The 14,010-nt window shown below is 35.4% G+C and overlaps 2 long non-coding RNA genes across 4 annotated transcripts in view; one reads left to right on the plus strand and one right to left on the minus strand.

Moving 5' to 3' along the window:
• LOC118144269 (uncharacterized) overlaps positions 1–14,010 on the plus strand; it is a 123,921-nt gene that overhangs the window by 58,671 nt on the left and 51,240 nt on the right. For all 3 annotated transcript variants that reach the window (XR_004728901.3, XR_008473879.2, XR_013522350.1), the window contains one exon: positions 13,286–13,395. This is a non-coding gene — a long non-coding RNA (uncharacterized LOC118144269). The remainder of the gene's footprint in view (positions 1–13,285; positions 13,396–14,010) is intronic.
• The window catches only part of LOC144577775 (uncharacterized), a 62,896-nt gene that overhangs the window by 32,183 nt on the left and 16,703 nt on the right, over positions 1–14,010 (minus strand). The gene's annotated exons all lie outside the window — the stretch shown is intronic.

The following is a 14,010-nucleotide window of genomic DNA, read 5'->3' on the forward strand; positions in this document are numbered from 1 at the left end:
TCAGCACAAATTTTTTAGAAAAAGTAGAAAGTGATGCAGGAGGAGAATTATGCATTGGAAGAATTCAATGAAGAAAACGGATTAAAGAGAGCCCCCCAAAATGTGTACATCTATTATGTATCAATAAAAAAATCCTCCTAAAAATGAGGAGCAAGTGATCAACCATATCAGATGATGAATAAAATAAAAATAAAATTTGTATTTTAAAAGAGAAAATGATTCTGATGTCTCTTTGGTAGAGTTGTAAGATTAAAAGCATTAAAAGAATATTTAAATGTTTCATATAACCTTCCTTACTAAAAACATATTTTACTTTTCTTATACTACATATAGTCATTTTCCTTCTTATCTCATTTTATTTACCATATATTAATCAGAATTTTAACTCTTAACAACCCTAGTAAGAACTTTTTAACTGTCAGTGAAACTGCTTTTGCAAAATGATGACTGAGACAGTGAAAGAGATCTAACTTAACAGACTCCATCTTGCTTCTAACCTCCAAGCTGTCCTTATTCCTTCTTGAATGTAGGTTGAACTATGGGAGAAACTTAGTTTATAGTTTAAAACAAATATTACAACAGACCTTTTCCCAAAGCAGACCTCCTTCTTGCTTGGTGTCTAGATTGCCTTTGTAGGACTAATATTAGCCACAAGATAAGAAATGATGGTTTAGGAGCCATACAGCTAGAGGTTACATGATTCTGACCCTCCCTAAACTGCTCCAAAAATCAGTGCTTGAGATATTCTGCAGACCCTGCTTGATGGATCAACTGGTACCATCCAGATCAATAAACTGTCTCATCTGATCTTGTGGCCCCCAGGAACTGACTCAGCACAAGAAGGCAGCTTCAACTCCCTGTTATTTTATCACTGACCAATCAGCACTCCTGGCTCACTGGCTTCCCCCTACCCATCAAGATGTCCTTAAAAACTCTGATCCCCGAATGCTAGGGAAGACTGATTGACTGGTTTGTGTAATAATAAAACTCTGGTCTCCTATACAGCAGGATCTGAGTGAATTACTCTTTATTGCCATTCCCCTGTCTTGATGAATCAGCTCTGTCTAGGCAGCATGTAAGGTGGTTTACATCCGTTGTATGTCAACAATTTATGAATATACATATTATAATATCTAGAAACATAGGCTTTCTAGTGAAACATTTTTTTCCAAGAATAATTAGAGATATTGAATATTGAGGGATCTGTGGGGATTGCTCCCGCGTGAGGCCCCTGGGAAATGGGCCTCACCATACAGTGAGCTTGAGCCCGGACACAGATCCCCGGTTGGAGGAGTCGAGCTGAGGGAAAGCAGGAACCGAGAGAGGAACTATATGTTATTCAAAATAATCAACAGACGTTACTTTATGGATATGAGGACTTGGGAGGCATTGTGTCTACTTTCGGCTTCTTATGGTTTATTGTCTCATTGTGTTCATTTTGGACCCGTGTTACCTTCATTGCAAAATATTAACTTAAATATTTACACGTGGTAACTTACTTACCTTAACTTACAGGGCGTAACTGTAACTTATTTACCATAGCTTACAGGGCGTGACTGTAATCTACTTACCTTGACCTATTGGGTGTAACCTACTTACTGGAAGTAACCTACTTACTGGGCGTAGCCTACTTACCGGGCTTAACTTACTTACTGGGCATAACTTGCTTACTGTAACTTAAGTACGTTAATCTGGCGTAAACAACTTTAACTTCAGAAATGTATACAATGAAACCCATTGCAAAAATAAAATTTCTGCATGAGCATAGCACATGTAGCCCTCCAGACCTCGCCTCTTCTATCTCCTTTTTTCTGGCGCGCGCTCTCTTCCAGGTTTGGGACCCTCTCGCTGGACGAGATTCCCGGGCTCGCGTTCAGTTCACAACAGAATATTAATATCTTTTTTTTTTTTTAGAGTGTAGCCATAAAAGAGAACAGAGTAATGGGACAGTAGTTCTAAGGAATGTAGATCAAGGGAGATTATTTTTTTTATAGAAAGCATTGTAAGTTTTTATGCCAATGAGAATAATCCAAGAGAAAGGAAAGAAGGAAAAAAGAGAAGGCAAATAATAATAAGGCAGAAGAAAAGGGCAGCAAAAAGAACCCAGCTTTGCACAGAGTTGTGCATTTTTCTCCAGCCACTTTCAGCTGTTCAGGCACAGGTTCAGAGTGGGCCATGAGTTAGTTTACTCCGCAGTTACTCAGCATACAAACTGAGTAAAACAATGGCAGATGAGGGAAATAAGTTGAGGGATTATATGTAAGGGTGTGAGTATAATGATATGAATGAAACCTAGGTTAGGTAAGGAAGAATTGGTGATGTGAGGTTTGTGAAGATAATATGAAATCAATAATGAAGGATGTAGTAGAGACAAGTGCTTGTTCATCTAAGTATTAACACAAAGTAGGAAATACAATACTGTGAAGCATGACTGAAAGATAAAACGTGAAGTTTGAGGCATGGAATGTTTAAAGTTAAAATTGGGAAGGAAATGAATTTATTAATATTAACTTGGGAGTTCATGTAAGAGGTCAATCATAGCATAAGATCATCGCTAAAGAATTAAAGAAAGACAAGAGTGACATTACAGGAAAATTGAATTTATCAGAATTTATGGCAACAATTGTGCTAAAATCCTAAAGAATAAAAGAAGTGACCCAGTGCTTTGTAGATAACTGCAAAAAAGAGAAGAAATGCGTGATACTGTCTTATTGATTTGCTGAAACTGAAAATTAGGGAAACTTATTTTATTAGGAGTAAGACACGTGGTTTCTTTTCATATTTTAACATTAACTGAAACTGGGATTTGTCATACAATTTATAGCTTCTTACAGTCACTGTCAGGCAGCCATTCTGACCTAATATTCAATGCTTTTTATACAAAAAACTTTGTTATTTTTTATGATTGCATAAAAAGTGGTACATAAATATTTTGTTGACTAACATATGAAGAGGTTTTAGACAACAAAACATTTGTATACCACTTAAACAAAGAATGCAGTTCCTGGTTGTTAAAACAACACTGGCAACACTGCAGTAAAAAAATTAGTCGAGACTATTCCCTCTGGAGAAGTTTGTCTTTTAGTCTCCAACAACAGTTACCATAAATTGAAAAGAAAATTATAGGTTCAAAGGTATTTACATCTCTTTCTCTCTCTGTCTTTTTTCTTTATTTAACTACATAGTTATATATGCATAAATTTCTGCAAAAATTCTCACTTGCTAGTAATTTACTAGCTCAGGTCTTCTGTGTGATCTATGTGCCAGCAGGGTTTTTCCCGTCTTGAGAGTTCTAAATAAACTACAGGAAATCCCCAACACCTTAAGACAGTACAAATTACTCTCTATAATGAAAATAGTCTTGTAGGCTGATTTCCTCCAGTAGCCTTTCTATAGGTCCTATATATCCTATGTTTATCCTATTTTTCCCTAATATTGAACAGGATGCAATATACAGCCCCTCTGCAATTTTGAAAATATTAAGTTGCAACATAAATTTTATGAATTTCGTAATTTTACTTGAGTTTTGAGGGTTCATATAAATTAGTCACCTTTTCAGAATTTGCACCATGAACCTCTTCCCTAAAGAATTTAAAACTTCCTCTTATGCAGGGTAGCTTCCCTGCCCCCTTTGTTTGACATCTGGATACAAATTATCCATTCTGCAAGGATACTCACATTCAGAAGAAAAGAAAAAGATCTCCCTCGAAACTGAATTTCTTTATAAGAGAAAATTGTCTACCAGATGTGAAGTTAAATAGAGGAACTCAAATGTAGCAAATGTTATCTAATTTTTTTATTGCTGACAATAGGTACCTCAAGCTCAAAGAAGTCGTAATATTATGGTTGGCTTATAACAGTGATGGCAGGCAGTATGAACCCCCAATGCCTGATATGCTACCCCAATATTAGACACAACTCTTTTGTTTCTTGCTCTTCTTTATGTAGGTAGAAAAAGTAAATACCTTTGCAGACTTATCTGAAGTTAGGGATGACTACTTTTAATGAGGAGATGAAAACAAAAGTTCTTGGGTGGAGCCTCTGGGAAAGCAGGTAAATGAGATGAAGTGGCCCATTTGCCATCAGCTCTTTTACTCTTCACCCTTCTTCCTGCTTGAAAGTGCCAGATGTCATTACTGAACTTCTCAGTCCCAGATGTCATTACTGAGCTACCATACAATTATAAAACTCTGTAACCCTGACTGCTTCATGGAGACAAATAAATGCATTCTATTGTAAGTCCAGGTAAGTCAAAAAGATAGAGTAGGTTTCCATAAATATGTAAAATCATGATCTGAGATAAATGTTTTTAATAAAAACATTTATCAAAAATCTCCTAGTTTCCCTTATTTTGTTGTTAAACCTGATAGTCCATTAATATAGTTTGGTTCTGTGTCCCCACCCAAATCTCATCTTAAATTGTATTCCCATTATTCCCATGTGTTGTGTGGAGGCACCCAGTGGGAGATAATTGAATCATGGGGTAGCTTCTTCCATACTGTAATCATGGTAATGAATAATTCTCATGAGATATGATGGTTTGATAATGGGAAACCTGCTTCATTTGGTTCTTATTTTCTGTCTTTCCTACTGTGATAGAAGACAAGCCTTTTGCCTTCTACCATGATTGTGACGTCCCCTCAGCCATGTGGAACTCTAAGTGAAATTAAACCTTTTTTTCTGTATGAATTACCCAGTCTTGGGTATGTCTTTATCAGCAGCGTGTACGTGGACTAATACAACCTTTCTTGAATATTATTTTGTTTAATTAGTTTTTCCTAGCAACCGTAACAAGCTCTACCAGTATTATTTTAGTGAATTTACTTGCTTCTGTGATTTCTTGCTGATTGTCAGCATACAAAATGTTAATAAATGCATTAGTAATATAAGGTCATATGCAGTAATATAATGAATCATGTCATTTAATTTCAAAATGTAATGAACTGCATAATCTACAGAACCTTATAAAACTGTTCTCAATAGTCAACATATTGTATGTTGGTTATTCTTTGAAGTAGCCTTGTGATAAAAGCAAAAATAAATCAAAGCTTAATTTGTTAATGATTCTGATGAAATTTGTATTTGCATCTTCTCAAAAGCCCAGTAGTATAAATTAGTATAAATTATGACAGGCAGATTGCCAATATCACATTGGGAAGTCAGTTATCCTTTTCACTTCTATAAAAATAATTTACCATCAAAATATATAAATATAAAATATCACATTTAGACCAGAACCTGTGATAATTAGGTCAGAGTGCAATGTGTGAACATTAGGAATTTTATCTCCTCATATTGTGTGATACTATTATGGTTCATTTATTAAAATACACATGAGAAAATTTTAATTAGAAAAGGAAGTCAACAAAAAACTCATTTTTCTGAAATTAATTTATCAGAGAAAAGCTATGTGAAAACCTTATATATTTTCAGAAATAATCACACAACACAAACTGAAATTGGTGAGGAAAGCGACATCATCATATCACCATTTGTACTGTAAAACAAGAGCAATATCAAACATTGCTCTTGTTTCACAGTGGAAATCATAATATCTTGACTATAGGATAAAAGTTTAACCATAAAACAGGTAATACTTTAAGAAATTTTACTTGTTTTTTTCTGATTTTTCTTTTGTAGTTGTCATATTTACTGATTTATTAGGGTTTTTTCTTCTTCTCATACTAAAATTATCTTAAGTGATGAGATGGAAGTTTGCATAAAAGATATTAAATTAACTTTCCCAGTCTCATTTTATATTTCCTGTTTAAAGCAAATCATGCACATAAAAACTCTATTCCTGCAGTGTATTTCAGGACTTCAGGAATTAACGTGACTCTCAGATGTTATTCAACGTGCATAAAATGAGAACAGGAAATAATGGTCTCTACTTGGAGACTATTGAGCCTAGGAAAGTGATTGATTTAGTGGATAGTGTTTTGATTTATTCTCTTGTGTATTTTTCTTTCTCAGTAATACCTTTGACTGTATGTTCCTTTGCCCATTTAAACTAGACTTTGAAGTGATGCTTATTATCCAAGGAAAGGGCATACTAAAAAGTATAACTATAAATAGTCTTGATTTCTTGGGTATAAATTCCAAAATGGTCTTGAAAAACATACTCACCTCTCCAAAATTTTATGCAGTAAGACATGACCTTTTATTTTTTTTCCAGGATTAGATACTGGCAAAATATAATTGTTTGGGATTCAAAAGGTTTGGCTTGGAATATCACAACAAACTTTCAACAAATTACAGCATAAATTTTATACTAAAAACCAGAGCTTCTCAAAACTTTTGCAACAGCACATACATTCCAAGGACGGGTGATAAATATGCCAAAAATATTGATGGCTATGAAACTTTTAGAATGATAAATTAATAGTGATGCAAATTTACTTTTAACTAGTCAAAAATTTCCATCATTGAAATAATAATAAAATATATTTATGTGACAATTCAGTGTCCATCCATCAATAAACCACAGGTACTTGACTTGCCCTTTCACTGAAAGTAAGTATAAACTTTGACAAAATATATGAAGTGATTATTTTCATGCATTGAACAACAGGCAAAGCAGGACTATAATACTTGATAGAAGGCAACAACGGCACTCTGAGTAGGGGTACTTTCTCTACTTGTCTGAAGGAAGTAGAGCTCAAGTGAAGCACTTGTATTGCTGAGCAAAGGAGGCCGAGATTAGAATTCTACATTGCTGAAGTAGTTGGAATTTTCAAGGCAGGTTCCTAAAAAGAAAGAAGTTGAACAGAAGAGGCCCCAGAGGTCTGTGAGAAGTCACAGTGGGTTATTATTATTATTACTATTATTTTGACTGAGGGCTCTGTTGTGTAATGTTCACTGAATGACTCAGCTACACTTGGCAGAATATCTGCTAGTGCTGGGCTGAGATGGAATTAAGATAATGGAGGTCACACCAGGATAAATAACATTGCAATTATGGCCCATAAAGAAATGAGATACATTGCTGAAGATTTCAGATATTTGAGAGTCAGAAAAGACATGCCTTTGAAATAAGGGTACACTCTCTAACTAATGACAAAATCAAAATTGACCTAACTTAATAAAGACTGAAACCAAGACTAGCAGAAGCAACAAGAATCCATAGTAATTAACTGTCTGACAAAATATAATTAATGCACTATAAAGAAAGAAAATATAATTCAGACACGTAAATTAGCAGGGAAGCACACTCTATTTTTTTTAATTGGTTAATAGAAACACTACCCAATACAGCTTTGAGATTGTATTTAGCACATGAGGATAATAAAACAGCTATGTTAAATATGTTAAAAGACTTAAAGTAAAGAATAATTATGACACAGGATTCTTTCAGTGCCACTTCACCAGCTGGAAATCTTGGCCCACAGCACCTCAGCTCATACTACCAGCCAGGATCCCATGCCCAACATGGGGCTGAGTTTAGCCCATGGCTGGTCCAGGCATGCTGCCACCAACAGGCTTTTGCCTTGGGAACTGATGTCTAGATTAAGGGGATGCAGTGACACCTAAAAACTCAGAGATGCCAGCAACCACAGAACCCCATGGTAGCATCACAGCTTCTGGGCAGGGAGTTCTGTGGTCTGAGCCACTAGGGAATGCCACAGGCCTTTCTCTCATTCCAGCTGCTAGCAGCTCGACAAATAGGGGCATGTTATAGCTTGTTCCTTCCCACCACCCATGGCTTGTTGAACAGGGATGTGGTATAGCTCTGGCTCAGGGAGTCCAGTGGTCTGGGCCCCCAAAACGGCCACAGCTCTTCCCTCCTGCAGTCTGGCAAACAAGAGTGTGACACAGTTCTTTTCATTCATGACACCCACAGCTTGGCCAGGAGCTGGCTGGGAATATGTTACAACCCTTTTTTGCACCTGCTGTTCTGTGGGTTCCAGATTCTCATCATGTGACCAAGAAAAATGAGGTACATGGACACCAGAGAGTGAGCAAGGCAGAGAAGAATTTTACTGAGCAAGAGAAAAGCTCTCAACAATGAGAGGGGTTTGCGAGTAGCCTTCTGTGTGAGGGTGGTCTGAAAGCAGGAAACCCTCTGTGTGGCTGAATCCAGGGTTTTTATAGGCTTGCAATGAGGAGGCACAGACTGTAGATAGCTTAGAAAAGGCAACATTTCATTGGTTAAAAAGCATTATTCAGAAAGAACCAATCAGAAAAGAGTGGGCAATCAGGAACAGAAATTCTCACTGTCGTGGTGGACTTTATTCCAAACTGGCAGCTCGGTTTTCAGGCTTTAAATTGCCTTTGGTTTGAAGGTTGGTTTCACTGGGAATCCACCTCCTGCTGGCCTATGAATTTTTCAGTTTCCTTCACTATCAATTATAATAAGTAAACCAATGAAAGAATCGTAGTAGAGAATACACTCTATAAAGAAAAAACAATTAAATTCTAGAACTGAAAATAGAATACCTGTGCGGTGTGTTCTAAATTGTGATTTTATTTGATTTATTTCTATTTTTATTATATGAAAACATATAATAAAAGAAATAAACTTGACTGAAAAAGTACAGTGTATCTATACTGAAAAATACAAATTAAAGAAAACCTAAACAAATGAAAAGACATAATATGAGCAAAGATTAGAAGATTCAATATCATTAAGATCAGTTATATCAAAGTTGATTTGTACATTCAATGAAATACAAAATCTAGTTTCATCAGAGGTTTTTATAGAAATGGACAAATTGATTCTAAAGCTTATATGACAATGCAAAGGACAATGTATGACCACAACAACGTTGAAAAAGAAGAACAAAGTAAAAGGATTTATACTATCTGATATCTAGAATTACTACAAAGCTATGTGATAAAGACAATGTGATATTATTGCAAAAATAAAGACATATATAAATAGAATACAATAGAGTCCAGATAGAGAAGGAACATAACATATGCAATACACTTTTCTTTTCCTCCTTTTCCTCTCTCATAAATATTCATCAACATCCTTTACCAACTTTCTTAATAAGAAAAGAGCCTCACGTTCTCAACATAGTGCAGAGAAACTATTCTTAGGCTAAGGCAACAGATAAGTTTCAACAGAGGATGTCTTTTGCTTTACCTCTCATGCTGTAAACTGGAGAGACTAAGGGTTCTTTTCAAATGCCCTCAAGTCTAGTGTTTCACCAGAGAAGCAGAATAGCAATGGTTGAGTGTGTTGCCTCAGGCTGAATCATTTGATAACAAACTAAAACAGAAGGTCACACCCTGAGAAGAGCAGCCTGTGTCCCAGAAGAGATAAAGAAGAGCTTGAAAGGGTCAGTGGAATAGAAGAAGCTATTAAATCTTGCCAAGGAATCTCTGTTAATAAACAGAACAACAGTATTTACAATACTGACTATAAATGTCAAAAGAAGATATATGAGGAAGTCAGAATTACTGGTGACAGATAAAGATGAATGGCTACCAGGTATAATGTTACAGTGCAAATATTAAACCTTAATATGTGACGTTTTTTCTTTTTAGAAAAAAACTCTAAAAATTTCTAAAAAAGACACCTTAATAGCAATGAGCACATCTAGAACCCAGAACTCGATTTTTAAACTCATTCTTCAAAAAAAGGAACCAGTATTAAAAATATCTGACATAACCAACTGTAGGATATGGATAAAAAGAGATGTTACTCTAAATAACTTTGGAAACTAGAATGGACTGTAGGACTAAAAACAAAAGAAAATGTACATAAGCATTATTCTAGTTGGGAAAGTTGCTTTCGGTGGTGGTCCAGAGTAAAAGATGTGAAGTTACCATATATGTATATTGAAATTGAACCAACAAGTAAGTTCATGGTGAACAGTGAGAGTGAAGTTTTTATTCTTGGAGAAGTTATAGATAAGAAAGGCAGAAGGAATCATGTCGTTCTGGATTAGAGTCATAAAAATCTGTATAATCTCATGCTTAGTTTAATATAGATACTGAAGGACAGACATACAAATAATTATAAATATTTCTTCATGCACGAGTCAGTACACATACATAAATGCCTTAGCTCTGTTCACAAAGAGGGCCTAAACCAAAGACACTTTAATAGCAATGAGCACATCTAGAACCCAGAACTCAATTTTTAAACTCATTCTTCAATTAAAAAAAAACAGAAATCCTTAAAATGGATGAGTCTAAAGTAGCAAGTATCATACAGAATGAGCCTGGAACAGCTGGATGCCCGAAAATGAGTGCTTAAAAAATAAAATGATTGGGTTAAGTCAAAAGGGTTTTGAAAGTTCTCCCAACAGCCAAAGATGAAACAGTTTGAGCAACAAAATAAGTAGCATATTGTATTAGTCAGGGTTCTCTAGAGGGACAGAACTAATAAGGAAGATGTATATATAAAGGAGAGTTTATTAAGGAGTATTGACTAACACAATCACAAGGGGAGGCCCCACAATAAGCCATCTGCAAGCTGAGGAGCAAGGAATCCAGTCCGACTTCCAAAGCTGAAGAATGTGAAGTCTGATGTTTGAGGGCAGGAAGCATCCAGCATGGGCGAAAGATGTAGGCTGGGAAGTTACGCCAAACTAGTCTTTTTATGTTCTTCTGCCTGTTTTTATTTTGGCCACACTGGCAGCTGACTAGATTATATCCACCCAGACTAAGGGTGGCTCTGCCTTTCCCAGTCCACTGACTCAAATGTTAATCTCCTTTGGCAACACCATCACAGACATACCTTCAATCCAATAAAGTTGACAATATTAGCCATCACATACAGCACGGGGTTATAATCTAATGCATAAATACCCATAATTCAATACTATAATCAACCAACCAAGGAGTACAAGTCTACATGGAAGAAGTCCAAATAACATGTGTAGATACTCCCTTCTCTACCAATAATGTGGGATTAGTGACTTAGTTCCACAGAGTAAATTATGAAAAGTGTGTGACAGGGGCAAGGGTAGGTTTACAGTGGAGAAACCTAGCAAACATTATCTTAGACATGTGATCAACATTAATATCATCAATAGTAAATCATGTTGATAGCATGTGCCTTTTATATGATATGTTACGATCTTCCTCACAAAAACCCCAAAGCCCTGTCTAGCCATGAGAAAATAATCAGACAAATTTTAATTGAGAAGCAGGCTGCAAAATATCTGACCATTACTCTTAAAAAACTCTCAAGGTCATCAAAAGCAAGGAAAGTCCAAGGAAAAACTGTCACAGTCCAGAGAAGCCAAAGGAGACATGAGGATTAAATACAAAGTGCTATCTAGATAAGATCCTGTATCAGAAAAAAAAAAATAGAGAAAAACAAATGAAATCTGAGAAACAGCACAGAGTAGTTGATAACGATATCAATTTTGGTTCATTAGTTGTAACAAATGTACTATACGAACATAAGATATTAATAATAGGAAAAACTGGGTGTGGGATATATTGAAATTCCAATATATTTGCCACTTTCAGTAAGTCTGTAACTATTAAAAATTTAAAGTTTGTTAAAAATAGTAAACAAAAATGTATATACAGCAGGAGTAGGGCTGGGAAGTACTATAAAACAGATAAAGTAAGCCAGAGCATGGTTGCAATGAATGAGAACAGAGACGGGTCCAAAAAACAAATGTTTTTCCCATAACTACATTCTGGAATTAGGTGACCGTTGGACAAAAGAAAGAGAGAAATAAGAACGAATCTGAATCATCGTAAAGGCCACTATTTTATCTTGATTGCATGATTATGATTTCTACAACTAAAGAATAGAGAATTCAAAGCTACATTTACTTAAGCTGTAAGTGGTAAAACAAGGCTTATATTGGATTTTGTGGGCAGTCATAGATTTGAAAATGTATACCTTCTTACTCAAGTATCAAAGGAAGAATTGAGGAGGGGTGCAAAAACAGAAAATAGATGGTATCCCAGCATCAGAAAACAGAGTTAACTCACTGTGGGGATTCAGTAAAGATCTCCCGTTTCTTGGATGTAAAAACATAGGTTTAGAATATGATGTACTAAATTATTGGTGCAAGTAAAATAAGTATATTGATATGTCTCTGGAAATCAGAATTGAATATACTTAGTGATATGAATTAGGACAATAATAGGCCAATGTGCAGCATGAGGAATCCAAGAGAGTGGGAAGGTGCAGGGAAACAGGTTGCAATTTTAAACAGGGCAGTCAAGGTAGAACTCCTTCTTGCCAACTAGAACACATTGAAACAGACTTGAAGGAGATTTAAACATTGGTAATGTGGGACAGCCAATGAAAAAACACTAAACAAAAAGTGAGTTTGCCATGTTCAAAGAACTGCAAGGAGAACAGTGTGTCTTGAGGAGAGCAAGTGTGAGAGTAACGAGCTATCAGTTCAGGTGAGGGTTACAGACTGTAGGGTCTTGAAGGCAAAGTAAAAATCCCAACATTTACTCATAGAAAGCCACTGCAAAGTTTCTCAAGAAGAGTATTATAATCAAACATTTCAATGGAATCATTAATTCTGCAAATGATTTAGAATAGTTTAAGGAAATACATGTAGAAAACATGAAGAAACAACTTATGGAAGGTTTCATTTAGAGTACACAGATTATGATGTATAACAATATATTTATATGTATTTTATATACTGTGCATATATGTACATATATGTATACATGAACAAGATTAATCTTTTCTTCATAAATAAATGTAGATAATCTGCCACTATGAGCTTGATCTTCAACACTGTCTCATCTCTTCCCAAAATGAGTTTATTTGTAAATTGCTGATTTCTTTGGGACATTGTCTCTATAAACTTTTTGTAAAGCATCTATGATTTTTATCATTTTCTGCCCAAGCTTCATCACAAATTTGAAGTTTGTTCCTGCTTCAATTTTAGCAGAATTAATGTTACTCTGATAAGGGCATTTTTAAAACTGATATCTTATCTTTCTTAGTGCCACAATCTGGATTCTGTTCAAATATGTTACAACAAATTAGTATGAGTTTATTTTGGTATAAAAAAATTACAGTCTATGCATAGCTTTTTCATAATATGCATTTTCCATGAACTTTTTGAAGATCCTTGCATGATAATGTTTCAACTATTATTTCTGTCCTAAAATTAGTGTTTCTATCACTCTGCATTGCCTTTATAGCTGTATTTAAGAAATAATAAATTAGGCATAGTAAGTTTAAGTCAAGTTGTTACCATAATAACAAGCCCAATTTCAACAAGTTACTATAATATCTCCCTAAAGTTCCTGAAAATAGTGAGAAATTATTTTATTGGTAATTTCTTCAAAGAGAACAAAGCTTTCAATTTGTGCTGTTCTTTGCTTGAATCTTAAGGCTGAACTTTCTGAATTTGGTATGAGAAGCAATGATCAGGAGACACAGAGCTGGATAAACCTTCTCATGAAAGTATATACTCACTCGTAAGTCTGGATTTCAGAAAGTTGGTAAGTCCATTTCCTTACAAGTCCATTTTTAAGCCACAGAGAAAATGATTCCTTTAACCTTGAGTCAAGTCATGACAGGCTAAGGTAACAATGTCTAATATCAGAGTGCCATTTTGCAAATTATTTTTGTGAAAAAACATTTCTGAAGACAGAAACTTTCAAAAGAGAAGTATCTTGGGAATAGGAGTTAAAGGTTACTGGAATACTTGAAAAGTCATATTTATAACTGTATTAGTCCATTTTCATGCTGCTGACAAAGACATGCATGAGACTGGGCAATTTACAAAAGAAAAAGATTTAATTGGACTCACATTTCCACGTGTCTGGGGAGGTCTCACAATCATGGCAGAACACAAAGAGGGGCAAGTCACACGTTACGTGGATGGTAGCAGGCAAAGAGAGTGCTTGTGCAGAAAACTCCCATTTTTAAAACCATCAGATCTCATGAGACCATTCACTATCATGAGAAGAGCGTGGGAAAGACCTGCCCCAATAATTCAGTTATCTCCCACTGGTGCCTCCCACAAGTGGAAATTATGGGGGCTGCAAGATGAGATTTGGGTTTGGACACAGAGCCAAACCATACCAATAACAAATCTTCCAACTGGGAGAAGA

The sequence above is a fragment of the Callithrix jacchus genome, chromosome 9 (genome assembly GCF_049354715.1).
Source record: "Callithrix jacchus isolate 240 chromosome 9, calJac240_pri, whole genome shotgun sequence".
Taxonomy (NCBI): domain Eukaryota; kingdom Metazoa; phylum Chordata; class Mammalia; order Primates; family Cebidae; genus Callithrix; species Callithrix jacchus.